The sequence below is a fragment of the Nelumbo nucifera genome, chromosome 4 (genome assembly GCF_055504915.1).
Source record: "Nelumbo nucifera cultivar China Antique chromosome 4, China Antique-T2T, whole genome shotgun sequence".
In the NCBI taxonomy this organism is placed as follows: Eukaryota; Viridiplantae; Streptophyta; class Magnoliopsida; order Proteales; family Nelumbonaceae; genus Nelumbo; species Nelumbo nucifera.
The window spans coordinates 57,376,387-57,388,869 of NC_142652.1; the positions used below are offsets into that span (position 1 = coordinate 57,376,387).

At 40.9% G+C, this 12,483-nt stretch overlaps 1 non-coding gene across 1 annotated transcript; it reads right to left on the bottom strand.

Annotated features, from left to right (window-relative positions):
• Positions 1-12,098: 12,098 nt before the first annotated feature.
• On the bottom strand, positions 12,099-12,205 carry LOC148800541 (small nucleolar RNA R71). Its single transcript, XR_016071029.1, has one exon. It is a non-coding gene; the product is annotated as a small nucleolar RNA R71 (small nucleolar RNA).
• Between the last annotated feature and the right edge of the window lie 278 nt (positions 12,206-12,483).

The window sequence follows — 12,483 nt, forward strand, 5'->3', positions numbered from 1 at the left end:
TCCCTGCGCAAACCAAGATTTCGATCTCCTCTTGTACGAACAGCCCAAAAATCAAGAAAAACATAAAGAACAATTCTAAATAATAATCAGATTTATATAAAATTAATTTCAGATTATTCGCCCATTAATTTTGGGAACAAATTTCCCAAAACCCATATCTCTGCAAATCGGGTAGAACACCTTCTGCCCATTTGCGCAGGTTCAGATCTGAAACAAGATGGTTCAAGATTTGCACCATGGCTCTGATACCACTGAAGGGATGAGAGATCCATCCCATGGATGCCCAAAGATTGCGGAATAAGGGGCGAATTTCAAAAATTTTCTCTCCCTTCAACTAGGAATCATATTCCCTATTTAGAAAATCATATTTTCAATGATCATTCTTGAACCTTAAACTGAACCAGATCTGAACCAAAAGGAGTAGGAGAGAATTATACCTGATACGGAGAAGTAGAATCTCCCAACGAAGGTGTTCACGCCCAAGGAAGGATCCAAAGACTGCTCCCACTGAAGATGGCACAGTGCAGGTGGAGCAGAATCAGCAAGTGTTCTTCTCCAAGAACTCTGTCCTTCGCAAGAATCAGCAAGATGGTACGTGAGCACAGCTTCCTTTCAATCCTTTCTCAAAGGACTGATGTCAAGATCCAATCTTGACTTCTCCCACAACTGGAGATCGAACTGGCAAACAGGGCAGCAAGAACAGGGAGGCGGCAAGAGAGGATTTGCAGGGAGCAGAATTCTCTCTTTTTTTCAGCACTAAAGAAAACCTGATAATCTGTGTCTAAAGGCTGTCGCCCCCTTCTTCTTTTATAATCTTAAAGGGATAAGCTCCTAATCAGATTAGGAGTTGCTAATCCAAATCACATTTGGGTTAGAAGTCCCTTTAAGTGATAAGGGATAATCCTTATCTTATCTGGAGATCAGATCAGTCATCTCCTAATCTAATTAGGAGGTTTCCAGATCTAAATCTTATCCAGATCTTGGACTCTCTAAGTGGATAGGGCCTAAGCCCAATCCTATTAGCTGATCCACTTCAGAGTTCGCCCCTTTATTAACTAAATAAACAACCCAGTTCGAATTGGGCTTTAGGCCCATTAAGCTTATGTGCTCACTTAACCCTCTTAACTGCTGCCTAGTTGGGCTTCCTTGTATGGCGTGGGACCCAAGCATTGATCTACACATCAGCCACATGGGTTCGGCCTAGCCTTTGTTACAAGGCCTGGCCGAATACACTGTTAAAGACAGTGCACCCCCTGAAACCCATCAAATGGGCTCTACGGGCCCAACACTTACCCTAAGTGGTCCCTGGGCCAAGCCACCTTGTAACACCCAGGGACTGTGGGCAGATGCAAGATTAGCCCATCAGGTATTATCCTCAATGGTCTTACACTTAACCTCTCAGCCCATAATGATCATACACTGCCCGACAAGAGATGACCTCTCCCTCGGCTGCAAGGAACAGTGTTGCACTCTCCACTCATATGGATCCCGGGAATTAAAACCTTCTTGCAAACATTTTAGAAACCATAATATATATACTTTTATATCTTATATAAAATATATTTTGCAAAACAAATCTCAATGGTTGAAATCGGCTGTCGGCAGTCTTGGTTTCCATCAGTGAGAGTGCATCCCCGATCATTACCTTTGTCCGACAAAGGGGTTGGTCCTGTCACTATGATCACCCACTCAGATGAATTCTCGGACTGTCCCAACATACCTAGGTTTTGACCCCCGCTAAGGATCTCACTGATTGGTACATCTAAGATAGCCCAATCTGACACCTAGTGTAGTATCATAATCGAGTCTAGGGGTCGGGTGTAACTTTCCAGTTTTGCCCATCAATCTCCAAGGTCCAGGGCAATACTGGAAATCTGGTCCAGTTCAAAGATTCAATTAATCCTACACTGTATGTGCCTAGGGTCTCACCCTGGCAGCTGAGACAGGCCACCCCAACCGACTTGGTGGCACCACAGTGTCAGCCTTGTCAGGATAGGTCTCCCCAGACCGACCCACTGGCTGTGAACATTCTAAACTAACACGAGTCTCATTAAGTTTCCAGTTTAAGGGTATTACACAGAAACATACCAAGGGAACATGAATCAAATATGCACATTTATTCATTTATAATAAACTCATAAAGTACATCATTCTGATTGAAGCTAAGGGCATACCAAACTGTCTAACACATTAAGCATCCTAGGGGGATTATAGAAGATGTGTTGGTTAAAGTAGATAAATTAATCTTCCCAGTTGATTTCATTGTATTAGACATGCAAGAAGATGTGGATGTCCCTCTCATCCTAGGGAGACCTTTCCTGGCTACCGGGAAGGCAAACTCAGCCTTAGGATACAAGATGAGGAAATGATTTTTAAAATGTCTGATGCCATGAAACATGCACCCTCTAGTGATGATTCTTGTTACATGATTGATGCTATTGATGATGAAGTTGATGATTTCTTCCAGGTGAATAGATCAATTGACCCTCTTGAACTCTGCCTACAACAGGGAGAAGTTGAAAAGGGAGAAAATGAAGAAATAAACCTCATGATAGCATACCTGAATGCTAAGCCTCAGTTCAAGAGGAAGGGATTTCTTAAGTTAGAAAACTTAGGCAAGACACCTGTACCAACAGGTAAGCCGTCATCTCAAGAACCCCCCACCCTTGAACTGAAGCAATTACCACCCCACTTGGAATATGCTTTCTTAGAGGCACCATCAGCTCTACTTGTAATTATATCAGCAGCCTTGAGCCCATTGCTAAGAATGTTACGGGAACACAAAACTGCATTGGCTTGGAAGGTAGCAGACATCAAAGGCATTAACCCATCAATATGCACGCATAGAATTTTGTTGGAAGAGGACAGCAAGCCCTCAGTTCAGCCCCAAAGACGCCTAAACCCGAACATGAAGGAGGTGGTGATGGCTGAAGTCATTAAGCTCTTAGATGCCGGGATCATTTATCCTATCTCTGACAGTTCTTGGGTGAGCCCTGTACAAGTCATACCCAAGAAAGTTGTGATGACCATTGTCCCAAATGAAAAAAATGAACTCATCCTGACTAGAACCGTCACCAGGTGGTGAGTATGTATTGACTATAGGAAGTTGAATGAAACCACCCGTAAGGATCACTTTCCTCTCCCGTTCATGGACCAAATGTTAGAGAGGCTAGCTGGGCATGAGTATTACTGTTTCTTGGATGGATATTCAGGGTACAATCAGATTCCAATTGCCCCAGAAGACCAAGAGAAGACCACCTTCACTTGCCCTTACGGTACCTTTGCATACAGGAGAATGCCATTCGGGTTGTGCAATGCCCCAACAACCTTTCAGAGGTGTATGATGTCCATATTTTCTGATATGGTTGAAAAATTTATTGAGGTTTTCATGGATGATTTTTCATTTTTTGGTTCTTCATTTGATGCATGCTTGAATAATTTGGAGCAGGTGCTTAGGAGATGCAAAGAGACACATCTAGTGCTGAACTGGGAAAAGTGTCATTTTATGGTGCAAGAAGGCATAGTGTTTGGACATAAGATTTCACAGAAAGGTATAGAAGTTGACAAAGCTAAGGTGGAGGCAATTGAAAAGTTGCCACCACCATCATCCATCCGTTTTGTAAGAAGCTTCTTAGGACATGCTGGATTCTATAGAAGATTTATTAAGGACTTCTCCAAGATAGCCAAGCCATTGTCTACTCTGCTTCAGAAAGAAGTAGGTTTTGAATTCTCAGCTGAATGCCTACATGCATTCAACACCTTGAAAGACAAGTTGATCAATGCACCCATCATGATAGCACCAGATTGGACACTTCCATTTGAGCTGATGTGTGATGCGAGTGATTCAGCCGTAGGAGGTGTTTTAGGACAAAGAGTGAACAAACACTTTCAGCCGATTTACTATGCTAGCAGAACCTTGAGTGGAGCTCAACTAAATTACACCACCACAGAAAAGGAACTACTAGCGGTAATCTTTGCACTTGATAAGTTTTGTTCATATCTAATTTTGTCCAAAGTTATTGTGTATACAGACCACTCGACATTGAGACACTTGTTTACCAAGACAAATTAAAAACCAAGACTGATAAGGTGGATCCTACTTCTGCAAGAATTTGATATTGAGATCGGTGACACAAAGGGTGCCGCAAACCTGGCTGCTGATCATTTCTCCTGGTTAGACAAGGTAGACTCAAAAGAGGAGATAATCAGCAACATCCGAGAAGAATTTTCGGATGAACAACTTTACTCCATTCAGGAATATTCATCTCCTTGGTATGCTGATTTTGCAAATTATCTTGCTGCACAAGTTATCCCTCCTAACCTTTCATATCAACAGAAGAAGAAATTCTTTTCTTATGTAAAATACTATTTGTGGGAGGAACCCTTTTTGTACAAATTATGTGTAGATCAAATCGTAAGGAGATGTGTCCCCAAGGAGGAGATGGAGTCGGTACTCCAATTTTGCCATGATAGAGAAGCAGGAGGCCATTTCGGAGCCAGCCGCACAACAGCCAAGGTCTTGCAATCAGGTTTTTATTGGCCAACATTATTCAAGGATGCCAATAGGTTTGTGTCCACCTGCGACAAATGTCAAAGAACGGGTAACATTTCCCGACAGAATGAAATGCCCCTTTCTAATATCTTGATCTGTGAAATTTTTGATGTATGGGGTATAGACTTCATGGGGCCCTTCCCGAATTCTTTTGGGAATAAGTATATCCTCGTTGCTGTTGATTATGTGTCTAAGTGGGTGGAAGCTATGGCTTTAACCACAAATGACTCTAGGAGGGTAGTACAGTTCCTGAAAAAGCTTTTCATCCGATTTGGCACTCCTCGAGCTATAATTAGTGATAGGGGAACTCATTTCTGCAATACCCAATTTGCGCAGATGATGCAGAAATATAGAATTAAACAAAAATTGGCTACCCCTTATCACCCTCAAACCAGTGGCCAAGTCGAGTTGGCTAACAGGGAGCTCAAAAGAATTTTAGAGAAGACCGTAGCATCTGCCAGGACAGATTGGGCCATCAAGTTAGATGATGCATTATGGGCATATAGAATTGCATATAAAACACCCCTCGGCATCTCCCCATACAGGCTAGTCTTTGGCAAAGCATGTCATCTACCGGTTGAGTTAGAACATAAGGCCTATTGGGCACTAAAATTCTTAAACTTTGACTTACAGGCTACGGACGCTAAGAGGCGGTTGCAATTGAATGAGATGGATGAATTCAGGCTTGCCACCTATGAGAATGCCAGGCTTTATAAGGACAGAATTAAAAGGTGGCATGATAAGAACTTGCTGAGACGGGATTTTCATGTGGGCCAACAAGTATTGTTATATAATTCCCGTCTCCACCTGTTCCCAGGCAAGCTGAGATCCAGGTGGTCTAGACCTTTCACAATTACACAGGTTTTTCCCCATGGGGCCGTAGAGGTCACCCACCCGACTCAAGGCACATTTATAGTGAATGGTCAGTGCCTGAAACCATATTTGGTGGGTGGAACAATGCCCCCTCCATCCACTATTTATCTAGACAACCAGTGACCCTCTAGACTATTAAAATTCAGATACTTAGTCATAAACTGTCTGACTTGCGTACTACTTTTCTCATCTATAGCATTTCAGTTTAGATTATTTTTAGGATGTTAGTTTGAATAAAGCTTCTAATCTCTCCTTCTAGTACTTGGTGATTTTTCCACAACGAGACCCCTCATCAGCAGAGCCATTGCAGAATTTGAAAATAAACTTCAGGGAGTCCTCTATACCCCTCTCCTTACTTGATGATGCTCTTGCTAGATTTATTATTACTCCCTAACACTAGGAACATTGAGGACAATGTTCATCTTAAGTGTGGAGGAGTTAGGCTGAAGCTAGGGTGTGGGGCTGGAGCCATGCACCTCAATCATCCCCACACACACATGCAGGCAATGACATGACCAATTAGACTGAAATCCCCCAAGATCATTGCTATTTATTAGGTGAATCTAAAGAGGGAGTATAAAGAGTTGAGGGAGACCAACATATGTATCACTTTTTTATTCTTGTGAAAGATCCAACTTAGAACATGCATGAGGTAAAGGGGGCTGAATATGTCTTTCATCATGACCAGCCCTAACTACCTTCATGTGTATGAAAGCACTTGATTTTATTATTAATGGTCAGTCGAGCTAGTTTACATCTGAACTGTTAATGCATGAGATTCAACAACTGCAAAAGGACAAAGTCCAATTGACTCCACTATTCCGAGCTGAATAGTAAAACTAGCAATTTGGAATATGAGTCTTGTTATCTGCCTCAAGCCTGTGACCAGTGTGAGATGGAGCATAAAATGCACTCACACACAAAAAAAAAAGTGTGAGATGGAGCATAAAATGCACTCACACCAAAAGAAAAAAAGAAAAAGTGTGAGATGGAGCATAAAATGCATTCACACCCAAAAAAATTGAAGAAAGAAAGAAAATTTGGTGACGGCTGAGGTTCAAGGGGACAAAATGCAGTTAATCGGTCATGAGGTACAGTTACAGATTTGAAACCTAGTTCAAAGTGATAGTTAATTCTGGCGGTCAAGGAGTTGATCTACATATTGAACGGAAGTGAAAGCTGGAACTTGAAGGATCTCATATTCTCCCTTTCGTTGGCTCTTATGCATTTGGTAAAATGGTAGTTTATAGGAAGAATACTTGCAAAAAGTTTCCCGACCACTCAATGCATTCCCCTCCTAAAAATTCATCCAGTAAATGGTGAGAATAAAATGGGGGATGATCAATTTATGGCTAATGTCTTTGCTTGAGGACAAGCAAAAGCTTAAGTGTGGGGGTATTTGATGAGTACATAATTTACATACAATTTATAAGGATTTATGCATGATTTTTCTGACAGTTTGTTTGAGTTTCACCCCATTTCAGCTTAATTTTAGGAAATAATTCAGGGGAAACCAACTCAGGAGAAATAAGGCATAAAACAAAAAGAAAAGAGCCAAATTTAAGGTAATTTAGCCCAACTAGAACCATGGCCCAGCCGAGAGAAAAAAAAAGGTTCACTCGGCCCATGCAGCCCATGCTATACTCTTTAAGAGAACCCAAAGAGAGAGCCTAGCAAGAAAGCCAATTTGGCCCAGCAAAGAGGAGGCCCATTTCAGCTCAAAAGCAGCCTAAATTGCAGCCATAAACAACCCAAATTTCAGCCAAGGTGCAGCCCAAAGTGCAGCCCAAGAAGAGCTAGGGGCGGCAACCTCTAGAGAGTTCAATGAAGCAATGGAAAGATCCATCGTATGGATGCCCAAATAATGCAGAATAGAATGGGAAAATTTCAAAAATTTCTTTCCTTCCTACAACTGGGAATCGCATTCCCTATTTTAGAAAACTAATTTTCAAGGATCAATCTTGAATCAAGAACCGAACCAGATCTGAACAAAACAGTAGGAGAGGGAAATACCTGATATGGAGAATTAGTATCCCCCAATGAAGGTGTTCACGCCCAGAAAAGTCACCAAAGGCTGATCCCACTGAAGATGGCACAGTGTAGGATGGAGCAGAATCAACAACGTTATTCACAAGAATTGGATCCTTCGCAAGAACCCACTGGACGGCAGGTGAGCACAACTTCTTTTCAATTCTTTCACAAAGAATTGAAATCAAGAACGCTTCTTGATGACTCCCATGTGAGTGGAGACGAACTGCTAATGGCGGCGGCGGCAGGGAGAAATTGGCACAGTCTCACTGTATGCTGATTTCTCTCTTCTTTGTTGTATCTGTATCTCAGATGAGTGTGAATGTGTTTAGAGGCTGCCACCCCCTCCTCCTTTTATAATCCTAATGGGATCAGATCCTAATCCTATTAGGAGATTTTGATCCCCTTAAGTGATAAGGTAAAGTCCTTATCTAATCTGCAGATCATGATCACCCTCCTAATTTGATTAGGAGTTTCCAGTTTTGAATCATATTCAAATCTGGACTCTTACTGAGTGGATAGGGATTTTCCCTTATCCTTTAAGGCTGGTCCATATCTCAGATTCTTCCCATTCAAGCTAATCTAATTAGCCCAGCTCGTATTGGGCTTTTGGCCCATTAAGTGTATGTGCTCACTTAAGCCTTCCAAATTGCTGCCTAGTTGGGCTTTCTCTGTATGGCTTGGGACTCAAACGTTGATCTACACATCAGCCACAAGGGTTCGGCCCAGCCTCTGTCACAAGACTTAGCTGAGTTCATTGGAAAACCCAGTGAACCCCTTGAGCCCTTCATATGGACTCTATGGGCCCAACACTTACACTAAGTGGTCCTTGGGCCAAGCCACCTTGTAACACCCAAGGACTGTGGGCAGATGCAAGATAACCCATCAGGTTTAGCCCTCAATGGCCTTATACTTAACCTCTCAGCCCATAATGATCAAACACTGCCCGACAAGGGAGGACCTCTCCCCCGACTACAAGGTACAGTGCTGCACTCTCCTCGTACATGGACCCGGGGATTAAAACCTTTTGCAAACAATTTTGGAAACCTATATATATATATTATATAAATATATTTTGCAAAACAAAATTTCAACGATTGAAATCAACTACTGGCAATTTTGGTTTTCATCAGAGAGAGTGCATTTCCCCGATCATTACCTTTGTCCGACAAAGGGGCTGATCCTGTCACTATGATCACCCACTTAGATGGGTTCATGAACCATCTCAACATACCCAGGTTTTGACCCTCTCTAAGGGTCTCACTGATTGGCATATCAAAGATGGTCCAATCCGCCACCTAGTGCGGTACCATAATCGAGTCTAGGGGTCAGTTGTAACATTCCAGTTTTGCCCAGTAATCGCCAAGGTTCAGGGCAATACTGGAATTTTGGTCCGATTCAAGGTCTCAAGCTGATCCCACACTGCATGTACCTCGGGTCTCACCCTGGTGGCAGAGACAGGCCACCCCAACTGACTTGGTGGCACATCAGTGTCAGCCTTATCAGGGTAGGTCTCCCTAGACCGACCCACTGGCTGTGAATGTTCTAAACCAACACAAGTCTCATAAGTTTCTGGTTTTAAGTGTATTACACAGAAACACACCACATAACATGAATCAAATATGTATTTTATTCATTTACAATAAATGTCATAAGTACATCAAACTGATTGGAGCTAAGGGCATACAAAACTGTCTAACATTCAAGAGGAAGGGGCAGCATTTTCTAGATGGTTCAAGAGGAGAAAAGGGCAGCAAATTCTAGAAGTTTCAAGAGAGGCTAGAGGTGGCAGCTTCTAGACTCCTTGAAAGCCTATTTAAGGAGGTCTCTTGGTGGGGAATAGTGTTCAATTGCCTAAATTCAAGTCTCCTTGGTCTCTTGGGTTCGAACTTCAAGGAGAGGAGAAGAGAGATAGCTAGCCACAAGAGAGAAGGAGCTGAGGAGATCCAAGCATTCGAAGAAGAGAAAAAGGTATATTCGAAGGAGGAGAAGCTTTTGAGAGATCTAGGTCACACTCTTACTTAATTTTTGCATACTTTGTATTCAAATTCAGCTAGAGATTATGTAATTTCTCCATCTATCTTTCTTTCTTGCTATAATGGAAGTTTGATTGTTGTAAATTCAATTCTGTAATTAGTTTTCTTGCATCATTCGAATAGATTAGATCCAACTTTGAGTTTCTTGATTAGAATATTAATTGTAGAACTGATAAGCCAAACTGCTATCTTACAAATTCAGATCTGAAATTTCAGATCTGTAATTTGTAATGTCTGAATTGCTTGAGAGAGAATTCAGACATTCATCATCCAGTATTGGCTGATCTGTTCTGGACTCTTGGAAATTCTAGAGTGCTTGAGAAAGACTCTAGAATTTCATATCTGCTACTCAAGAACTGAATTGAATGCAAGATTAGAGATAATTTGCACAATTCAGTTGGTGATCATTCAATCTGAATTGATGCCCTTGAAATGTTTGATCTAATGCATGCATGAATGATTAGATTCTTGATAGAGATATAAGAATCATCATTCATGCATAGGATGAACATGCGCTTGAAAGAGACTGTTCATTGACTTGGGGTTTCACCAAACCAAGGCTGAATCAAATTCTATTCGAATGATTTAGAGAGCTAATTGCTGAATCATTTCTGGGTATTTTTAGCTTATCCTCTCAACTTGAATACAAGGTGTTTGATCCAACTCCTAGTAGATAGTTTGTTAGCTAGATTTTCATATTTGAATTAGATTTAGAATTTGGCTAATCAAATAAGAGCAGTCTGATATAATACTAGTAGTTGCTACATAAGTCCTTGTGGGAACGATACTCTATTCATCACTCTATTACTTAAGTGGCTAGTGCACTTACTTGTGTCACCAAGACACACCAAGTTTTTGGTGCCGTTGCTGGGGACTTATTGTAGCAATATTAGGAACTATTGGCCACTGTTAATCTGATTTTTAACTCTGCATACATTGCTGATTTTTAATTCTGCATCTTAGAATTCAGATTTGAATGCAGTAGCTTTCATTACTGATGAAGCTGGTCTTCTTTCCTATATCTGAATTGCTTCATCTTTGGTTTTTGTTTTAGTTTAGGTAGTTTAGTTGATTTCTAGTTTTGTTTATCTCAAAAGAAAAAAAAAGATAAAAGTTGAATTGCTGAATTGTTTCACCTCATAGGCGGCTAGTGCAGTTCAGATCTGATTAACTTAGTTGTGATTTCTGAAATCGGAAATCAGATCTAAACTCATTTTCGTTGCTATAGTTTCATTAGTGTAGCTGCTCTTTTTCGTCTGCATATTTTATGAAAACAATGTGGTTCATATCTGATTACCTTTCCTATCACTTCTGCAATCAGATCTGAACACATACCAAAATCAGATCTGTCATAACTTGCTTTCAATTCTGATTTAATAAGATCTGTTAAATCTCTGAATTAAAGTAGGTTTCATATCTATATTTGTGATGTAGTTCAGATCTGTATTATTGATCTGTTTAGTGGCTATACTAGTCATGGTAGCAAGATTCAGATCTATAAACACTAACTCTTACTGCTGAAATCACATACCATATCTGAGCACACAGAATGTCTTTTTACTGCTGATTGATTTTGGTTTTGTACAGATCTGTATACAGCATGCTTCATTGCTGATATCAGTGGTTTGTCTTGTTGATTTGCTCAGTTTTTAGTATGGCCACTTTAGTTGGTGTTTGGTGATGCACAACTCATAAAAATAGTGGGGTCAGATATGATATTTAGTAGCCTTTCAATATGGAACTCAGACCTGAACACAACTGTTCTACTCTCAATAGCTACTGATTTCAGATCTGTATATTGACCTTCAGTAGTATAGTTTCAGCAGTTCAGATCTGTAATTAATTTTCATTGCTGAAATCAAGAAGATTGCATACAACCCAAGGTATATATAGATTGGAACTTGAAGAGCAGCCTAAAGTTCTTGATTTCAGTCTTGTTTTAGATCTGTCTGCAATTGATTTCAGATCTACGGATTGCTATTGAGCTTGGAATTTTGTATTCTCAGATAGCATTCAGTATTTTCCTTGTAAATTACAGCTAGATTAGGATTACTGATTGGTTAAATTATTTACATTTTTGAATTGTGTATAGTAGTCTTTTTATTGCTTTGACTTCTACAGTTTATGACAAACATACCTGAACTGGAGGAAATCCTTTATGATACAGAGATTGAAAGAACTCTCCGTATTCACCTGAGAGCTGCTAGACAAGCCAGAATTGAAATTGAAGAGATGGCTGAACCCAGAACTATGATGGACTATGCTAAACCAACCATAACTGGGGCTGCTTCAAGCATTATAAGACCGGCCATTGCTGCTAACAATTTTGAAATCAAACCAGCCATAATTCAAATGATCCAAAACATAGTGCAGTTTTGTGGCATGGCTCATGAAGATCCAAATTCCCATATAGTCAATTTCTTGGAAATTTGTGACACCTTCAAGCATAATGGGGTAATTGATGATGCTGTTAGGCTGAGGTTATGCTCATTTTCATTAAAAGACAAGGCCAAGGCTTGTCTGAATTCATTACCAGCCGGATCTATAGCCATAGGGATGAGATGGCTGGCCGATTCCTCTCCAAATACTTCCCTCCATCTAAAAAAGAAAAAATGAGAAATGACATCACCACTTTCTTCCAAAAAGAGGGAGAATCTCTATATGAGTCATGGGAACGTTATAAGGAGCTGCTAAGAAAGGTCCCTCATCATGGCCTTCCTATATGGCTGCAAGTGCGGACCTTTTACAATGGTCTAACCGCTTCCAACAAGACCATCCTAGATGCGGCAGCCGGGGGCTCCATCAACAATAAGACCCCTGAGGTGGCCCATGCACTCATAGAGGAGATGGCAGCCAATAATTACTAGGGGCATTTAGAGAGAGCTCAAGTGAGAAAGCAGCATGGTCTCCACAATGTAGACACATACACAACTCTATCTACTCAAATAGGTGCACTCAGCAAGAAATTAGACGAAATGCAGATGGCAGCCATGC